Source organism: Lonchura striata, chromosome 2 (assembly GCF_046129695.1).
Source record: "Lonchura striata isolate bLonStr1 chromosome 2, bLonStr1.mat, whole genome shotgun sequence".
Taxonomy (NCBI): domain Eukaryota; kingdom Metazoa; phylum Chordata; class Aves; order Passeriformes; family Estrildidae; genus Lonchura; species Lonchura striata.
This window is the reverse complement of record NC_134604.1, coordinates 72,765,938-72,783,759: the sequence shown is the minus strand read 5'-3', so window position 1 is coordinate 72,783,759 and position 17,822 is coordinate 72,765,938. Positions and strand designations below refer to the sequence as shown.

Sequence of the window (17,822 nt, the reverse complement as noted above, 5' to 3'; positions counted from 1 at the left end):
AGTAAAACATTTGCAGACAATCATCTTGCAAAATGTGAGGTCTTCCTTTTTACAAGGCATTTTAGTATTTCAGAGTTTCTGAAGTTGAAGAGATTTAGTTTGTGTAAAATTTCTAAGTATTTTTTTCCCGTAATGACTAATTTACAAGATGTTTGCCTTTTCTATGTTTTGCTGCACATTAAGATTATCTCTTTGCTCCCCATATTTGGAAATTCTTGCATTATAATTATAGACCTTTAATTTGTGGGCTTCGAGGTATTCAAGAAGGTCCACAAGAATCAAGAAGATTATTTCGTTCTGACAGTAATTCATAAGCCTATTTAGTAAGACCTGTGCCCTAATATATTTTAACTCTCTTTTGCAACCAAAAGTTTATTAAAATGACATTTCAGTCATGTATTTTAATGCAAAAGAGATCTCTGTCAGCCTTGAATTTAATGATGTTATTAATTCTTGTATGTTAGATTTTCTTCAATGTAGCCTTCTTTCTAGTACATTGGTTTGTTCCACTTACAAGTAGCATATATCTCCTGTACTTTGAAGCTTATAAATCAGTCCTTTATTTAGTGCTATAAATACCATATTTGGGCTACAAATCTGTAGAGGTCTGTTGTGCAAATTCTTGTTTTTGCAAATGCTTAGGAACCCCGTTGTAACTCTTTTCCAAAACACTGAATGTATTCTTTAGTTTAACATTGCACATGGCCTTTGTTTTGTCTTGCTATTTGTTTGTGTGACTTCAACTCTGAATTCAGAAAACACCTTTCTGATTCCCTCTCCCTTTAGTAATTTGAAATTGTCATTATTACTACAGGACCTGAGTATCATAAACACTACATGTACTTCAGTACAGACTTCATGACTTCTTTGCTTGACAAATCAAATTTGAAGGGGTAATTCTGGGTCTCTCATATGACTTTGAGTGTTTTGTTGCATTATAATCTGCTTTGCTACTTAAACTCCCAAATTCAATGAGACTCATACTTTAGTCTTATGTCTGGGACAGATTGCTTTATGATTCATTTCTGTATCCTACTTGAAAAAGCATGAATCGATCACAATGATTACTACAGTTCTGTAGCACTCGGAATCTAGCAATGTCTGTTGTGCCTGAATTAAATTAAAATTTTGAAGGAAAAAAAAATCAATAACAAACTACAGCAAAAATAACATTAACTGGTATGTCTTCCTCCTGGTGCCAGAATAAAATAGTCTGAACTTCCACTGGCTGTCCTCTCCACATTTAGAAGTTATTCAAAAGTTTGTTTGGCATTTAATTGATTAATTAAATGAGATTTTACTAAACTCATGTGCTAAAATTTTCTAGTGGCTCCTTGAAAATGTGCTTTACACTTAAGAGTTCCTCAGTTTCCAGCAGGTTCCTCAGTTTTCTGGCTGCTTGAATTTTTCTTACACATCCCAAAGATATTAATTAACCCAGTTGCTCCCCAGCTCCAAGAATTTTGTCATAGTCATAGAGTTTTCAGTCCCATCACCATTTCAATTCAAATATCTATGGTCAAACTTTTAGAACTGCCATGAATTAATGCAGGTGAGAATTCCCCCACTGGTCTCCTTGTCCTTGGCATCCATGGATGTGTTTACAGATAAACTCAAATGTTGATTAAAGCTGAGTAAGAAATAAAAGGAAATGGTTCTGGTCAGAAGAAGGATTTACACAAGGTACATAACTGATTACTTTTAGACTGGTAGCACTTGCGATAACGTGAAAAAAAAATGTTCATGTGACTTTTTTACTGATCTTGCTTTCACTGTCACAGCTCTTCAAAATAATTGTTACTCTTCTGGCAAGAAAAATTAAATTCATCTTAAGAAGGAATATCTGTCTCTTCAAAGTTGTATATATCTTTTTCCTTTAAGTTGTCAAAAAATAGCTTTACTGTGCTAGAAACTCCTGTGATACACAAAGATTTTAAGAAGTATGTTGCTTATTAAAGTCTATTTATTATCTGGTCTATGCCTCTAGAACAGATTGGAAAAAGACCAAGAAATAGAAATATGAAACCCAGGTTTAGAAAATTAAATGCCTTTGGGCTAGATCTGCATGAATTCCACTAGATATCATCAGTTGTGTTCAGATGATAATGTCACTGTTTACTTTCCAGGTTAATGAACAGTTTTGTGGGGACTCTGAAGTGTTGGTGAACACCTGACTAATTTCCTAGTGATTCATATGTATCTGCAGGACACAGTCAGGAGGAGCAAAATACAGGAAACTGCTAAGCAGATGCTCTAGCTGTGAGAAGTGCAGAAACCATGTTGGTGCAAATTGGTTAGCTGCTGTTTTGTTTCTCCTTTTATTGGGTTTGTATGGCAAGGTTTTGATACAAGGAAGGCAAAACAGCTGGCTTCTTTAAGAACCTGCCAGAAGCTTCCCCTATGTCCAGTGGAGCAAATGCAGTTTCCAAGACAGACCCACAGCTGGCCAAGGAAAAGGTCATCAGTGACAGTGGTAACACATCTGTGACAATGTATTTTAGAAGGGAAAAGAGTTACTGAAGAACAGTGTTTTCAGCTGGAGAGAGGAGTGAGAATGTGTGAGAGAAACAGCTCTGAAGACACCAAGGTCAATGAAGAAGGAAGGAAGGAGGTGCTTCAGGTGCTGGAGATTCCACTGCAGCCCATGGTACAGACCATGGTGAGGCAGCTGCGCCCCTGCAGCCCGTGGAGGTCCATGGTAGAGCAGAGATCCACCCACAGCCTGTGGAGGACCTGACACTAGAGCGAGGACATACCCAAAGTAGGCTGTGATCCCTTAGGACACCCAGCCCAGAACAGATTCTTAACACAGCCTGTGGACTTATGGAAAGAGAAGCCCACAGTGAAGCAGGTTTTGCTGGCAGGGCTTATGACACCACAAGGTAACCAAACGGAAGAAGTCCATTCCTGAAGGACTGCACCCTCTGGAAGGGACCTATATTGGAGCAGTTTGTGAAGAGCTGCAGCCCATGGGAAGGACTGCATTGGAGAAGTTCATAGAGGACCATCTGCCATGGGAGGGCCCCCACACTAGAACTGGGGAAGAGCATGAGGAGTCAGTCTTCCAGCTGAGGAGTAAGCAATGACAGATACAACATGTGATGAAATTACCTCAATTCCCTTTCCACCATGCACCACTTGGGTGGGAGAAAACTGGGAAAGAAGTTGAGTCCAAGATGAAGGGAGGGGTTAGGAGAAAGTGTTTTTAAGATTTAGGTTTAGTTCATATTGCCCTACTCTGATCTAATTGGTAATAAATTAAACTAAAGTCAAGCCTGTTTGCCCATGATAGTTACAGGGGAGTGATGTTTCCCTGTCCTTACCTTGTCTCATGATTCTTTTGTTATATTTTCTTTCCCTTGCCCAGCTTAAGGAAAGGAGTAATAGAGAGCCTTGATGGGCAACTGGCATCCAGCCAGGGTCAACCCTCCATATCACTGCAGTCACTTACAAGCCTCTACTAGAAACCAGGTCAAGCTTTGATGCCATGAAATTATAAATGTCCAGGTTTTTACAATTCCAAGCAGGCGAGCTACTTAAAAGTTCAATTAGCATAGTAAAGGAAAAATGCACCAGATGAAAAAACAAGTTCCATGGCAAAATGAACATTAATCTGCTTATCTGATGTTTGCAAATGTGTCAAATCAACATTATCTCTTAGATGAACAATTTTTTATAGAGTATTCAGCTGGTCTTAGAATGCAATTAGACTTCCATATAAAGTGATGTTTATAGAGAAATCATAATTTACGATGTGGATTTTAGATACTCTCATTTCTGAAGGTATAGAAAAATGCTTGACTGTTATGTATGATATTGCTTAGATTTTTTCAGGAGTCAAAATTGTTGAGGTGGCCCTCAAAACTCTGCATAATGAGAGACATTGCAGCAAAAAAAAAGGAGTTTCATCAGAGTTATTTGGGTTTTGGTTAGGTTAGGATTTTGGGGGGTTTTGGGGGGGTTTTTTGGGGTTTTTTTTTTTGGGGGGTGGGGGTTTTTTTGTTGTTTTTTTTGGGGGGGGAGGGGGACTTCTAGTACTGAGGTGTTCTGGCTTGAAAGCAAAACCAGTGAGAGACTCCAAGTCAGAAATTTATTAGGAAAAGGGAAAATTATTAGGAAAAGGAAAAAAAAAAAAAAAAACAAAATACATGCAATAATACAAAAGAAAAACCACTGACAGAGTCAGAATACAACCTGACACCCCTTTGGCCACCGTGTTGGTAGCATTCCAAATTGGAGTGGCCGCAGTGCTCCTGGAGTGGCAGATGTGGTTCTATTGGGGCAGTCGTCCTGTAGAAGGGTGTAGCCTTCCTCTGAAGGTCCAGTGGAAAACCCCAGCTGTTCCTCTTGGAAACCTGTAGGAAGGCTGACTCTGATGTCCCCAAAACCCAGCTTATATCCAGTTAGGAATGCTTGGCTCCTCCCTCAGCACAGAGCATCTCACAGTGGGATGTTATAGTTCTTATCATGTAGTGCCACATGCAGTGGCACTCCATAACCCATTAACAGCAGATGTCTCCCGTGAGAGAGGATTGGTTGTGATGGAGACAGGGAAAACTGCTCACTTAACAGAAGACAACTGCTACACAGACGGCAATAGAAAACATCTTGCTTCTCAATCTGGGACATGAGGTCTGTGCTAGAGGTGACAAGATGCAGTTATGAAAAAGCTTGTGGTCCTGATGTTACAACTGCTACTGGAGTACACAAGCATATATTGAGAGGATGAATGAGATGAAAACATTTGGCAAACTGAAAGTCAGGATATAAAATGACCTTGAAAAAAAAAAGACAGAAGATTGCTCTAACTTGACATTTACAATTTCTCTTGTAATACACCAGTATTACACAGACCAAGGAGTAACAAGTAAGCTAAATTACCTAATTGTCTGAAATCCGAGCCATAATTCTATGAAATTTGTTATAACACTTCAAAGAAAAAAAAATATAAGGATGAAGAAAATGTAAGAAAGCTTATTTCTGTTTATTTCTCTTTTATTTCTGTTTTAAATTTATTTAAATTTAATATTTTTAATTTATCAATTGGGGATGTAAGAAAGAGAAAAATGAACCTTTAAAAATTGATGGTTATCAAGTCAGATAAGGTTTTTTATTCCTTAAAAAGGCTATAGAGTTGGTTTTGCCCTGTAGAAAATCTTTAATGACAACAGACCTTGGAAGATAAAGATAAGTTGTTTTTTTCCACTGGCCACGTAGTGTGAAAATGTAATCTGCTATATCATAATATCATTATTTCTCTACATTCTGTTATATCATATCTCTGAGCCTACATATCTTATGCCAACGTGATGTGTGATTCTCATGGTTTACAGCTTCTTTACTGAATAACTTGCTTTAAGGGCACAATCCCCCATAGTTTACAAGTTTATGATAATTTATAAGTTTATAATTAATTGCATAATTACAAGTAAAATAATGGAATGCAGGGAGAGCTCTGCTGCATTGACTAGTCTCTGGAATTAATTTTGGTATTTTTACACAAACTGTAAAGAACAGAAAAGTTATTTTGTTGGAAATTTTGAAAAATTCCACTAACATATTCAAATTTAAATTCCTGAACAAAGACATTAAGTTCTGAGCTCATCTGATACCAAATTCAGTCTCTGGGGGGCTTTTCAGTCTCTTTAGATGGGACTTCAGGTTTGAACTCTTTCTTCTTTCAACATGGTTCTCTGGTCTTAAGTCTCAGATCAGGCTTACTTTCCCATAATATAAATGTGATGTCCTAATCACCAAATGATCTTAAACTGAAAAAGCTTAATCTACTTTCTCTGGTGCAGAGTCAAGCTATGAATCTGGGATAGTAAGAAACATGGCAATTTGAAACCTTTGATCTAAATGTCTTCAAGGCCTTAATATAAGTTGTAGTTTTAACAATGACTCAGACCAAACAGAAACTGTTACTTTAGTTTGAACCAAACAAAGAATATGTATGTTTCTTAATAGAGAATTGATGCTAATTTTGTGCAAGCTGTACTTTTATGTAAGTTACTTAACAGAACCACTCCAGATTCCACTCAGTATTCTTTATGGTACTAATCATCACCATATGACTGATACCAACCTGACTTAGGCATTTAATGTGAGGTATTTTCCCATCACATATATCACAAGTATAAGGGAAACAAACCCCATTTTTATAGTTCTAAGGAGAGAAGACAATGAGTAATCCCTGAGGCAGAACGTTTTTTTTTTTTTTACAGAGGCATTCAATAAAACTATATCTTATTTTGAAACAATGCAGAGCCTCCTAAGAAGCAAGTAATACATAATATGACCATGACTATTTTTCACGTTTTCATGCTCTAATAGTATAGTACAGCATAATGCCACAAAAGAAATAATTTCTTTATTCTACATATTACAAGACTAGAAAATATTTACTAGTATTATGTCAGACAAAAATATTAGGATTGGAGGAAAAAAAAACTATCTGCATTCAGACATACATAAAGTGGACAGAAATAGCTACATATTCCATGAGTCAAATGTTGACTTCTTAACCAAGATATAGATTAGAATTAGACTGTTGTATTGCTTTTAACTTAGCCACTGTCATGTCATGAATTTTAGAATTTCAATCTTCAATCATGTATTTTTAATTTAATTGAACACATTTAAGATATTTCTGAAAATAACAAAGAAAGGGGGGAAGAGGAATGAAATGCAAATTGTAATATGACTACTAACAGCATTAAAAAGTAGACACCTTTTTATGACTAACAAAAAGCAATATTCTCTTACTAAAAGGTGTTAAACACATATTTAAAACTAGGCTGCAAAACCATTTTGAGGTATTATACCACCAGATAGGATCACTGTGATTCTTAGGGCTTAACTCCATAGAAACACAGAATCATAGAATGGCTTGGATTGAAAGAGACATTAAATATCATCTAGTTCCAATCCCCCTGCCACAAGAAGGGATGCCACCTCTTTTAGGTAAAGTTGTTCAGGGCCACGCCCAACCCAGCCTTTAGCCAGACCTCAGGGATTGGGCATCCACAAATCCACTGTTCCAGTGTCTCACTACCCTCTAAGTAAAGCATTTCTTCCTAACATCCAAAATAAATCTCTTGTGTCTTATTTTAAAACTGTTTCCCCTTGTCCTATTGCTATATCCCCTTGTAAAATGTTGCTCTCCTTCTTTTATAAATGCCCTGCTAGGGTACTGGATGGCTAAATGGTCCATGAACTAAATGGTTCATGGACTGTTAGGATATCAAAAGTTTAGGCTTTACTATTACTATTAGAAAGCTAATATACTGAAAATATTGATTATCTCTGACAAATCATGGAAACTCTGGGATTCAATGAAGAATATACTTTCTTTTTTTAACATCTAAGCACAACATTGCATCTTCACAGAACTGCATCATCATTAATGCTTTGGCATAATGCTGGAAATCAGAATGCAGGAAGGCTGCACAGTGCAGATCTCATAGTTTCTTCTGTCTGTGAGCATATGCAGAACAGCTGGTAAAGGCTAGTGGGAACACAGAGATCATCTCCTTTGCTGGCTCAGGAAATCAAATTAGGAAATCTGGATTGGTTTCCTCCTGGATTTGATCAAAATCCAGAAATGAACCATTAAGCCTCCTTTCACCCTTCATCACTAGCTGTAGGCTAATCACAGTGTGCCTGTCTGCCTCTATAGAGCAATGAGGATCAAGTGACAAGACCTTCTCAAGACATGGTAACACACAATGACAGAATCAGGCTTTATATGTAATGTAGCATTCGTTGACATTTCTTTTAAAAAAGACGGTGAGTACCAGCCTCTATTTTGAGGAATAATAAAACAATGACTAATGATACAGACAACAAATTATCAGTGTATACTCAGAATGTCTATAGTAAGGCAAAATGAATCTGACTCTGGTGACTTTTGTAAAATTTTGATACTCCTTTGGTAGCAGGGAACATTTTGCTGTCTTGTTTATCTTGAAATCATTTCTACACAGTGGGCTTGCTTGTGTACTATACAGTGTACTAAACTTGATCCAGAAGTTAACCTTAAATGAGCAGGCAATCATTGCTTGATGATGGAGGAAGCAGTAGATGCTAGATTTTGATTTTCCATGCAGGATGCTTCCTCAACTCCTTAAAAAAGAGTACTTGTCAATATGTTAAAGGCTAAATTTCATTCATTTCTTAAGGAGAAGGGAAGGGGCAATTTTAGCTGGAGTGCAACTCTAGTCTGTGCACTAAATGTCTTGGTCTAGATATGAGAATCCAGATCAGTAACAACTTAACTTGGGTTCAAGGGCAGCTCATATCTTTTCATGTCTTTTCATATCTACTCACATCTTTTTTGGTGTATAGAGATCCTGGACAACAGTTGTAGTTTAGCTCCAGCCGGCAGCAAAAGTCCATGCAGCTGCCACATGCTCACTCCCCTACCAGTAGGATCATGGAGAGAATCAGAATGGCAAAAGCAGGAAAACTTGTGGGTTGAGACAAAGAGATTCTACTATGGAAAGCAAAAGTCGGTCCCATAAGCAAGCAAGGAATCAAATCACTGCTTCCTATGGGCAGACAGGTGTTCAGCCGTCTCCAGGAGAGCAGGGCCCCATTGAGGATAACACTGACTTAGAAAAACAAACAACATCGCTCCAAATGTCACCCTCTTTCTCCTTCTTCCTCTTGATATACCCAGTAAGTCATATTCTCTGGAATATCCCTTTGGTCATGTTGGGCCCCCTATCCTGGCCATGCCTCCTCCCGTTTCCCATGCACCCCCCAATTCCTTGCCATCACAGCAGCAAAAAAACCACAAAAGGTTTTGGCTCTGTGTAAGCCCTGCTCAGCAGTGAATAAAATGTCTCTATATTATCAACCCTGTGTTCAGCACAAATCCAAAACATAGCCCTATACAGCCACTGTATAGAATAGCTCTACCTCAGCTGAAACCTGTGCAGTAACTTATACCCCAATGTCATGACCAGTATTTCAAATCAGATTTTTATACCTCATACCTGGTTAATTTTTAAAATATTGAGTAACTATCATGTCATCAGCATCTTCTCAAAGGGCATGGAGCATGCACACAAGTGTGCAAATGTAAACCTTCAGCACTAAACCAGTATCATTCACATTCTAGTTTTTATTGAAACAGTCAATCATTTTGAAAGCATTTTTAAGGAACCCATGTTAATAATTAATAAAAAGTTAATAAATTACATCAATATCATCAGCTTCATTATTATCCCTGGAACAAATATTAGGATAAATGGTCTATAATTGTTTGGGTTATCTCATTTGCCTTTTGCATATAATTAACTTGGTCCTTGGAAAAGTGTTTTAAAACTTTATTTGAAACCTATTTATATCTGATAATTTTCAGAAGTCTAATTTTGGTAGACAGTATTTATATCCTTCTGGCTAATATGAATATGAAGCATATGTTGTCAACGTAAAAAATATATTTTCAACCGTTTCCTCCAAATGCAGATTGAAAGAACACTTCCACCCATGCTTGATCATTAGTGCCCATGTTTGACTATTAGTGATTATTAGTTCAATAGCTGTCATATCTCTATAAAAAGAGAAGACAAGTGGTACAGTTAAATACATACTTTGGACAGCAGCAATTTTTCTCCCATCCAGTAGATGAAAAGCCAAATGGAACAGGAAATAGGAGATAATATATAGCACTGTATTTTAAAACAAAACAAATTAAAAAAAAAAAAAAACACTTTCTAATTACACCTATTTATCTTAAAGAGGAAGACAGGACACTATTCCTTTATTTTGCTTAGTGATGTAATGAATCCTAGAAGACAAAAAAAAAAAAGCTTTCGGTATTTGAGGGTAAACACCTCCCTCTTCTGGGACTTTCCCTGAAGTGCCTGGCAATTAAGATTCTGGACACTGCATGAGGCGCTGTTTAGTCCTCTGTGCACATATCATATAGGAAAGGTGGCCATTCTTTTAAATCCAGTGTGTCATCAGCTCGAGGAAGTATAGAAACAGGCTTTTTTCTGCTACTTCTCCTTGATATTTTTTATGACCCAAGGACCTAATTTTTTTTGTTACAGAGCTAATCAAAAATGGCAAAAGCAAGGCAAAAAGAACATATGTTTTTAGGATTCTTCAGTTATTAGTGCTAACATTATTAGCATAAGGCAAAAGTCCTATCCCATTTGTTTTAAATTATTTATTAGTCTAAGACAAAATTCAAAGGCACTATATTTGTATCAGACAGTTACATGTACTATGTTAAATGGTTGGCCAATTTTATGAATTATCAATAAACACAGCAATTTAGCCAAAATAAAGTTCATTAATATCCAAAGGATTCATACTTACAGTCCTCCCCTCTTTATGAAGCAAGTATTCCAAAATTGTGTATACTGACAGCAGGTACATTTTTTCAAATTATGTGTGCAAATTTCTAGAAGAGTGTTCATCAAATATAAACTGTTCCTTAAACTTATCAGCAAGTGCCACAGACAGACAATACTATGCTATTACAGATGCTGTTGCCAACCAAATGATCACAGGTTTATGTAATGGTACCACATTATGAGAAAGCACTTGAGACTATGTTAATAGAAACTGTTGCTAAAATGAAAAAGGGTACAGACTTTATCTAGACTGTTAGTACAGACAATCATAATTTATGGCAGAAATATTGTCTATCTTATAGGATTCTGAGATTTATGAAAAAAAGTAATTGCAAACAGTTCTCAAGTATATCTTATAGTCATTTTTGTACAAAACTGTAGAATCTGACATGAATAAAAGAAATGCAATTATGTCTAACTCTAAAGATTCATACATATGTGTAAGTACACAGATGTTCATATTCATGCACAGAAGCACAAAAAGTATCTTTTGCATGCACATAAAACTTACCAGTATCATGGAAAAAGCTTAATTTAGAAAGTTGATATATATGAATAAACAGCATGTGCACACAGGCTATTTAATGAACTCTTATACATACTGCATTAATCTTTTGAAGAAAGCAATTTCTGATCTATGTACCATGTAAGTGCTTATGTTATTTTGCTTCATTCTCTTAATGGAAGGTAATGAATTTTGTAGCAAAACCATGCATTATATTAAAGATGCTTTAAATCTCTTTTTTCTCATTAATTAATTTATAAGGAATCTAATGAAGAAATTGTGAAAGCTTGATATTTTCATAAATATTTCTGCTTATGATTATATATTATTATTTAAAGAAATTAGGGAAATCTTCCCTACAAATCAAAGGTTTGAGCACAGTTCTTTTCTGTTTTATCTCATACCTAGAGAAAGGCTAGTATTTCCAAAGCCATAGCCAAGTTATTGTGATTTATCAGCGTACGTGTGTTAGACCAGATAAACCACAGAATGGTTGAAGTTCGACAGGATATCTGGAGGTTATCCGGTCCAAACCTTCTGTTCAAATAGACTCTCTAGGATAGTGTCCCAATGGATTTCTAGTACCTCCTCAGCCTCCCTGGGCAATCTGTGCCCAGGCTCCTTCACCCTCACCGTAAAAAAGTGTGTCTTGATGTTCAGAGGGGACACCCTGTGTTTTAGTGTGTGTCCCATTGCCTCTGGAGCTGTCACAGCATTTGAGAATCATCTGGTGCTGTATTCTTTACAAGCTCCTTTCAGGTATTTCTGCACATTGATGAGGTAGATTCCCCCTGAACTTTTTATTTCCTGGAATGAATGTCTCTCTCACAGGAAAGATGCCTCAGTCCCTTAATCACCTTTGTGGCTCTGTGCTGAATTCTCTCCATTATGTCCATGTTTCTCTTGTACTGAGGAGCTCAGAACTGGCCACAAGACTCCACTATTGCTGAGTGGAGGGGAAGGATAACTTTTCTTGACATACTGGTAACAATCCTCCTAATACAGCCCAAGACACCATTAATACTTTTTGTTCCAAAATCACATTTCTGGCTCATGTTCAGACTGGTATCCACAAGAACTCCCAGGTTCTTTTCTGCAAAGCTGCTTATGTTGGGGCCAGTAAGCCAGAATACCAATGCATGAGTCCTTTCTCCTCCCTAGTACAATGGTTTTTGCACCCCATCGTCCACCCTGAAATGAGGATGGTCTCATCACTACTGTCTTGTCATTTTCACAGCAGAAATAGCAACATCACTACAGAAGGCAGTGGATAAAGAGGCCCTGGTTTCAGCCTGTGTCAAAACTTAAATCTACTTCCTCCAAAACTGTGAGGAAAAAGACTTTTCCTAGTTTTACTTGAAACAGCGTGGAACCCATATTAGCATATTTTATCCTAATATGAGACATGAAATAATTTTTTGCCATATGATTTATGACAATGTAATAAGTGCAAGACATGTTTTTCCAATGTGCTTCAATGCTTTATAAATACATTTTTTAAAAAGTATTTGAGTATTACTTGCATTCACAATAAACAAGCAGCAGTGACTCATCTGCAGGAGTTTAAATAGTTTGCTTATAATGGATCAAGGTGCTGTTTAGAGGTTTGATTGTGTTTTCACTCCTAATGTGAACTTTATTCCAGTCTAACAGGTGATATTTAAGCGGTCTTTGTGCGACCTCTGGTGGAATAACGTCTCAGCAAAGCATTATTTGCATGAAAAAATTAACGATTAACAATAATATTACCTGCCTGTGTTCAGCTGACCCACTTTTTTTTTTTTTCTCTCTATTTTTCTCCTTGTAAATACTAATGGTCAGATGTACAGACATATTATTTTTTTCTGTACTTTAAGTAAAGAAAATTGACATTGCTAGGTTGCCATGTCTGTGCACCATACATTAATTAAATTCTGCTTATGAAAATCTAGTGGAAAACCCTTTGAAGGCTGTAAAATTAAAGGACAAAATAAAATGCACAACAGAGTACAAATTTCAGGTACTGATTTTTCCAACTTTATTTTAACTTGCAAAAAATTGAAGCTTTTAGGATTTTTTTTCAGGCTAATGGAAAGGACCAGACCAACATCACCATGGGTGTAAGTCCAGCACAGTAAAGAATTTCAGCATTACAAAGATGCAAAATCATAAACTGTATTTGATGTGAGGATGGTGGGGCAATGGAACAGGTTACCCTGAGATGCTGTGGAAAGCCCAGCATTATCAGTGTCCAGACCAAGTCTGATGGGACCTTGGTCAGCCTGGTCTAGAAGAAAGTGTTCCTAACTATGGCAAGGGAATAGGAACTGGATGTTTTTAAAGGTCCCTTCCAACCCAAACCATAATTCTATGATTCTGTGTATATATTCATACATGGTTTTTTTTCAAAATAATTAAGACACAGATATCCAAAAGAGTTTTGTAGTGCATCATAGGTTAGAGATGAGAGATGAGGCAGAAATTTTAGGCCTACATTAAAAATGTATCTTCCCAAAATTGCTGTTCAACTTCATAGGATCAGAGTTCTTTAAGTGTTCCATTTATTAAAAAGAGAATCTCTTGTTCACTATATCAATACTATGATTGCTTGGGCAGTAAAATTGGCAAGTTTGGTATTCTTTTTCTTTATCAATCTTGACATAAAATCTGTAGATACTTTGTTTTCTTTTTTTTTTTTTTTAGCTTAATTATCTTTTTTCCCTTACGTTGCAGTCTTTTCCCAAGAAAAAAGTAAAAGAACTTTACAGTACTTCGCAGTTCATCAGTACTTGAAGCACTTACTAAACCCTGGGAAAACAAAATCAAGTCATTATTTTTCTTCCATATAGAATAAAGTCATGAATCCATATGTTCCACTTCTTCACAAATATTCAGTAGAGTGTCTGTACTAGGAATGTACATGGAGCCAGGAAAAAATATGAAGAGCTGCAACATGACTGCTAGAATGCTTCCTGAAATAGTTTAGCCAGTGCCAGGTGGTGCTTGCTAACACAGTGTTGAAACATGAGTCCCAGGATGTTACATGACAGAAAGTATTCTTAAAAGAAATAGAGAGGAGGCTGTCCTATTTTTTGAGAGAAAAAATGTTTTTAGGCAGGAACACACAAGAGGTACTGTGCTGTTTATGGTCACAGTCAGGTGTGTCTTTATAGGAACAGACATGCATCTTTTGATGTTTTAAATATTCTTGATTAAGTCGCCTTTGTTGTTATTCTTCTTTGGAATCTGGACATGAAATACCCATTAAACCATGGAATTTCTATTATTATTTCCAAGACATAATGAATATTAAAATATAGCAGGGACATAGTGTCATGGTTTGACACTGGCACAATGCCAGTGCCCCCATGAAAATGTGATCCCTACCTTGAATGCTGTGAAGTGGAATCTAGAATAGAGCAAAGCAGGCCCAAGCTTAATAACAGGAAAAAACCTTTATTAAACTACCACTACAAAAGAAAAGAGAAAACTAAAGAAGGGAAAAAAAGCCACACAAAGATCCAAATGAAAACCTTGCAAAACATTCCTCCCCCCCCACCACCCAAATCCAACAAACCACAGTGAGACACAATCTGGACCCCAGTCAGGTTTCCACCCTCCAAACAATCGATACTCAGTCCATCGAGGGAACAGAGTCTCTCCTGTGCCACAGACCCCCCAAGAAACACAGCTCCACATCCTGTGTTTCCATGTCACACATGGCACCGCCCGGAGAAAGTTTGCCATGGTGACCCTTCTCCTTTCCATGCACAGTGCTCTCACCACCAATGCATGGATGGTCAGACTGCCTTTAGGATTTTTCCTTTCAAGGATGCCCTGCCAAGAGGGGAGAAAACAACAGTTCAGTTTTTCATTGTTTGGGACCACAGTCCCCCCCCATTTTCCCCTGGGGCCGAGGGCTCAAGAACAGAGATCTTCTTCTCTTCTCTTTTCCTTTCCAGGGCAAGGGGGCGCCACCACAAACCCCCTAACCTTTTCTCTGTTCACTCCACTTTTGTCTTTTTCTCAGCTGAAGCAGGTCTCTCAACTCACTGGCATCCTCCCAAAACACAGTCCCTCTTGACGGAGAAGATTTGGTTCAGGTTGTGGCTAACACGGAAAAGTCCAGCCAAAAGCCACTCCTTGTCCCCCTCCCATCCAGAATTCCTCCTTCCAACATCCCAGGGTCCAAGGTGTCCCTCTTCCTCTCTTTCAAACCGAGGAGGGGAAAGGAAAATTCACAAGCTTTCATTTCTCAAGGAAGGGTTAAAAGTCCGAACTCCCAGGATGGCTCGATGCCCGGACATTTAGCAACTCCCACACAACTGGGCACCTTGGAGCTCCCCCAGCTCCTCCTTCCTTGCGGCTTTCTCTTTCCCTCTCGGGAGAGGAACTCTGGGGGGGGAAAATGGAGACATCCCAGATTTCTTCCACCCTTCCATCTGCAGGGGCCAGCCCGATTCCAGTCCTTTCACCACCCTTGGGGCTTTCGGCTTACCTTTCTCAGGCCATGGGGGCTTCCCCTCCCCCACCCAGCTCGTGGCTGGGCGGGGGAAGGTCTGCACTGCACGCTGACCGGAACCAAAGAGAGCGAGTTCCCCTGGGAATTCTGCTTTCAACCCCTCTGTGTTCTCAGAGGCGTGTCTACTTTCAATTGGTCAATATCTAAATTGACCTCTTCCTTCCGGGGAAAAATTATCTTTCCATGTCAAACCACGACACATAGCTTCAACTGCATAAATTCTGTGTTTCAGTATTTCAGTAATTTCTTTAAAGAAATACTGTAATAACCCAAATATAGGGATCCAGTAAATTATTGTCTTAATAAGTGTCTTCTGCATTCCAGGCATCCAATCTGATTATTCAAGCAGATAGAAGAGCACTTTGTTCGCTCCAAGGATAGGCTTCCATCTATTTCTGAATTGCTTGACTTAGTTTTGGCATTTTTTGCTGGCTGGTTGTTACAGTTCCCCTTTGCAGCACAGGTTTAGTCTTTTCAGGCTGTAAATGTTTGACTCAACTGGTTTACCATAATTTCCTGAAGTTGAAAAGCTTAGAGGCAGATCTCCTGTTAGTCCTGGGCTGGTTTTCAAATACTGACAATGGAGTTGCAGCACCAGTGAAGAAAGAAATTTTCATTGATGCATCCAATCTCTAGGGAAATAAAGCAGACTGTTTTCACAGGTCTAAGGATTGGTGTGGCCAACAAAGGGTCAAAAGAAAGAGCCTGAGGAAAATGTATGCAATTTAACATTACTTCTTCATTTCATTCTTCTTTGATAGCTTAAAAATACCAATATTTTTCTATTCATTCTGATCTAAGTAGGCATAGATAAATAGAGGAGAAACCACAATGGTTTATGAATTATGAACAATTTATGAATAAGGGACTTCTTTCAGCCACCAGAGAATGGAGATAGGCTTTTGCTGGCAAGCAAGCATCTATTTTAAGACTCTCTACTTTGTTACAGAATGTTTTTTACCCTGAGGTGATATGAAAGGACAAATAATATACCATAAAAAAGCTCAATAAAGGAACTCAGATCTGAGTGCTCTCTAACAGTAACTAAATGCAATATTGCTCATTTCAAATAATCCCTAGAGCTTTTAAGGCCAATAGTTTTCCAATTGCAATGGTGCAACACAGTGTGACTTTTACTGTTAATTATTTCCAAAAAAACTTGCTTTGCCAATATCTGCAGAGCTGGTGTCTGAGTGTGTTTTATAATGGTGAATAACTGCCTTTCTCAGTCTTCCCTGCTTATCTTTTAACTTGCATATGCATTGTGATAAATTAACCCTTTAAGGACCTAGATTTTACATTTTCCTTCTGTTTCTGAATCGGTTTTCATTTCACACTCCAATATTTTGTGCAATAAATGGGTAAGGTACTAGTACTAGTGAATAGGGTTTCAGTGTACTGAAACATGATTGGTTTAACTCTACAAGCACATTAATGTGTGGAACAAAGCTTTCTTCACAGCAGTTACGGTGTCATTTGCAGTAAAGTCTAACCTTTTCTAAGTGCCATTATTTGTAGGACACAACTTGATTTTTCTTAATGCAAAGTTGACTTTGTTAGTTTTAGAAGGAAAATAAAATGAAAGAAAATCAATCACAAAATGACATTATTGGAGAAGCATAGGGGGAAATATTGCATTTTCTTTCAAAAATATAGAAACTGAGGAGTGTTCCATGCCATTGTATTCTGACCAGCCATATGCACCTAAACAGTTTCCTTCTACTTATTTCTAAGAGATTAATTTTAAAAACTGTGTGTGTGTGCACAATTTCACACGACACATATATACACTCAAAATACATTCATGCCTCCTTTTCCCTTCATGCCTCATTTTCATTCTGTAGTTAGAGGCTATTCCAATGCCTTCATGTATAATATGCTTTCAATGCAGATCTGTATTGCCTTTTGAAAGCAGAAGCTGTCCCTGCTCTGAGATGAAGGGAAGCTGGTACTACTACATTAGCGTGGTACTCACTTGAACCATCAATCCTAAGGATTTATTAGTTTGGATTTAGTGCTGTGCTATTGCTAGAAACTTAGTCAGCTTCATCATAGGCAGAAACCACTTGCAACTTTCTGCAAATGTTATGCAGACACACCCCTTCATTCTTATACTACTGCTAAATTGCATTTAGTTGTATTGCATTTTGAATTATATATTCATAGTTATAATTTATTCATGCAACCAGAATCTCAGTTGACCTTAAGAATCATATTGAAATTACATTTAAATTGCCATGATCTGTTAATTCTAGGTTTTCCTTTCAGAGAAGCTGGGTAATGCAAAATTATAAGAAGCTGATTTGCACCTTGTCTTACCCTGAGCTGGAGCTGTGGTTCAGGCTGGGACAAACACTATACTTAGCAACTCACAAACACTCAGAGCATAAACATAGACAGAGGGACAATATCTCTTTGATGATTAGATGAATGAGGTGATTTTAAT

General features: G+C 37.5%; 2 long non-coding RNA genes across 2 annotated transcripts in view; both read right to left on the bottom strand.

Annotated features, from left to right (window-relative positions):
- Positions 1-17,822, bottom strand: part of LOC110468107 (uncharacterized) — a 148,553-nt gene that overhangs the window by 72,986 nt on the left and 57,745 nt on the right. The window lies entirely within an intron of this gene.
- On the bottom strand, positions 14,291-15,345 carry LOC144248892 (uncharacterized). The gene is made up of 2 exons (XR_013342072.1): positions 14,848-15,345; positions 14,291-14,691 (listed from the first exon to the last, which is right to left on the bottom strand). It is a non-coding gene; the product is annotated as an uncharacterized LOC144248892 (long non-coding RNA).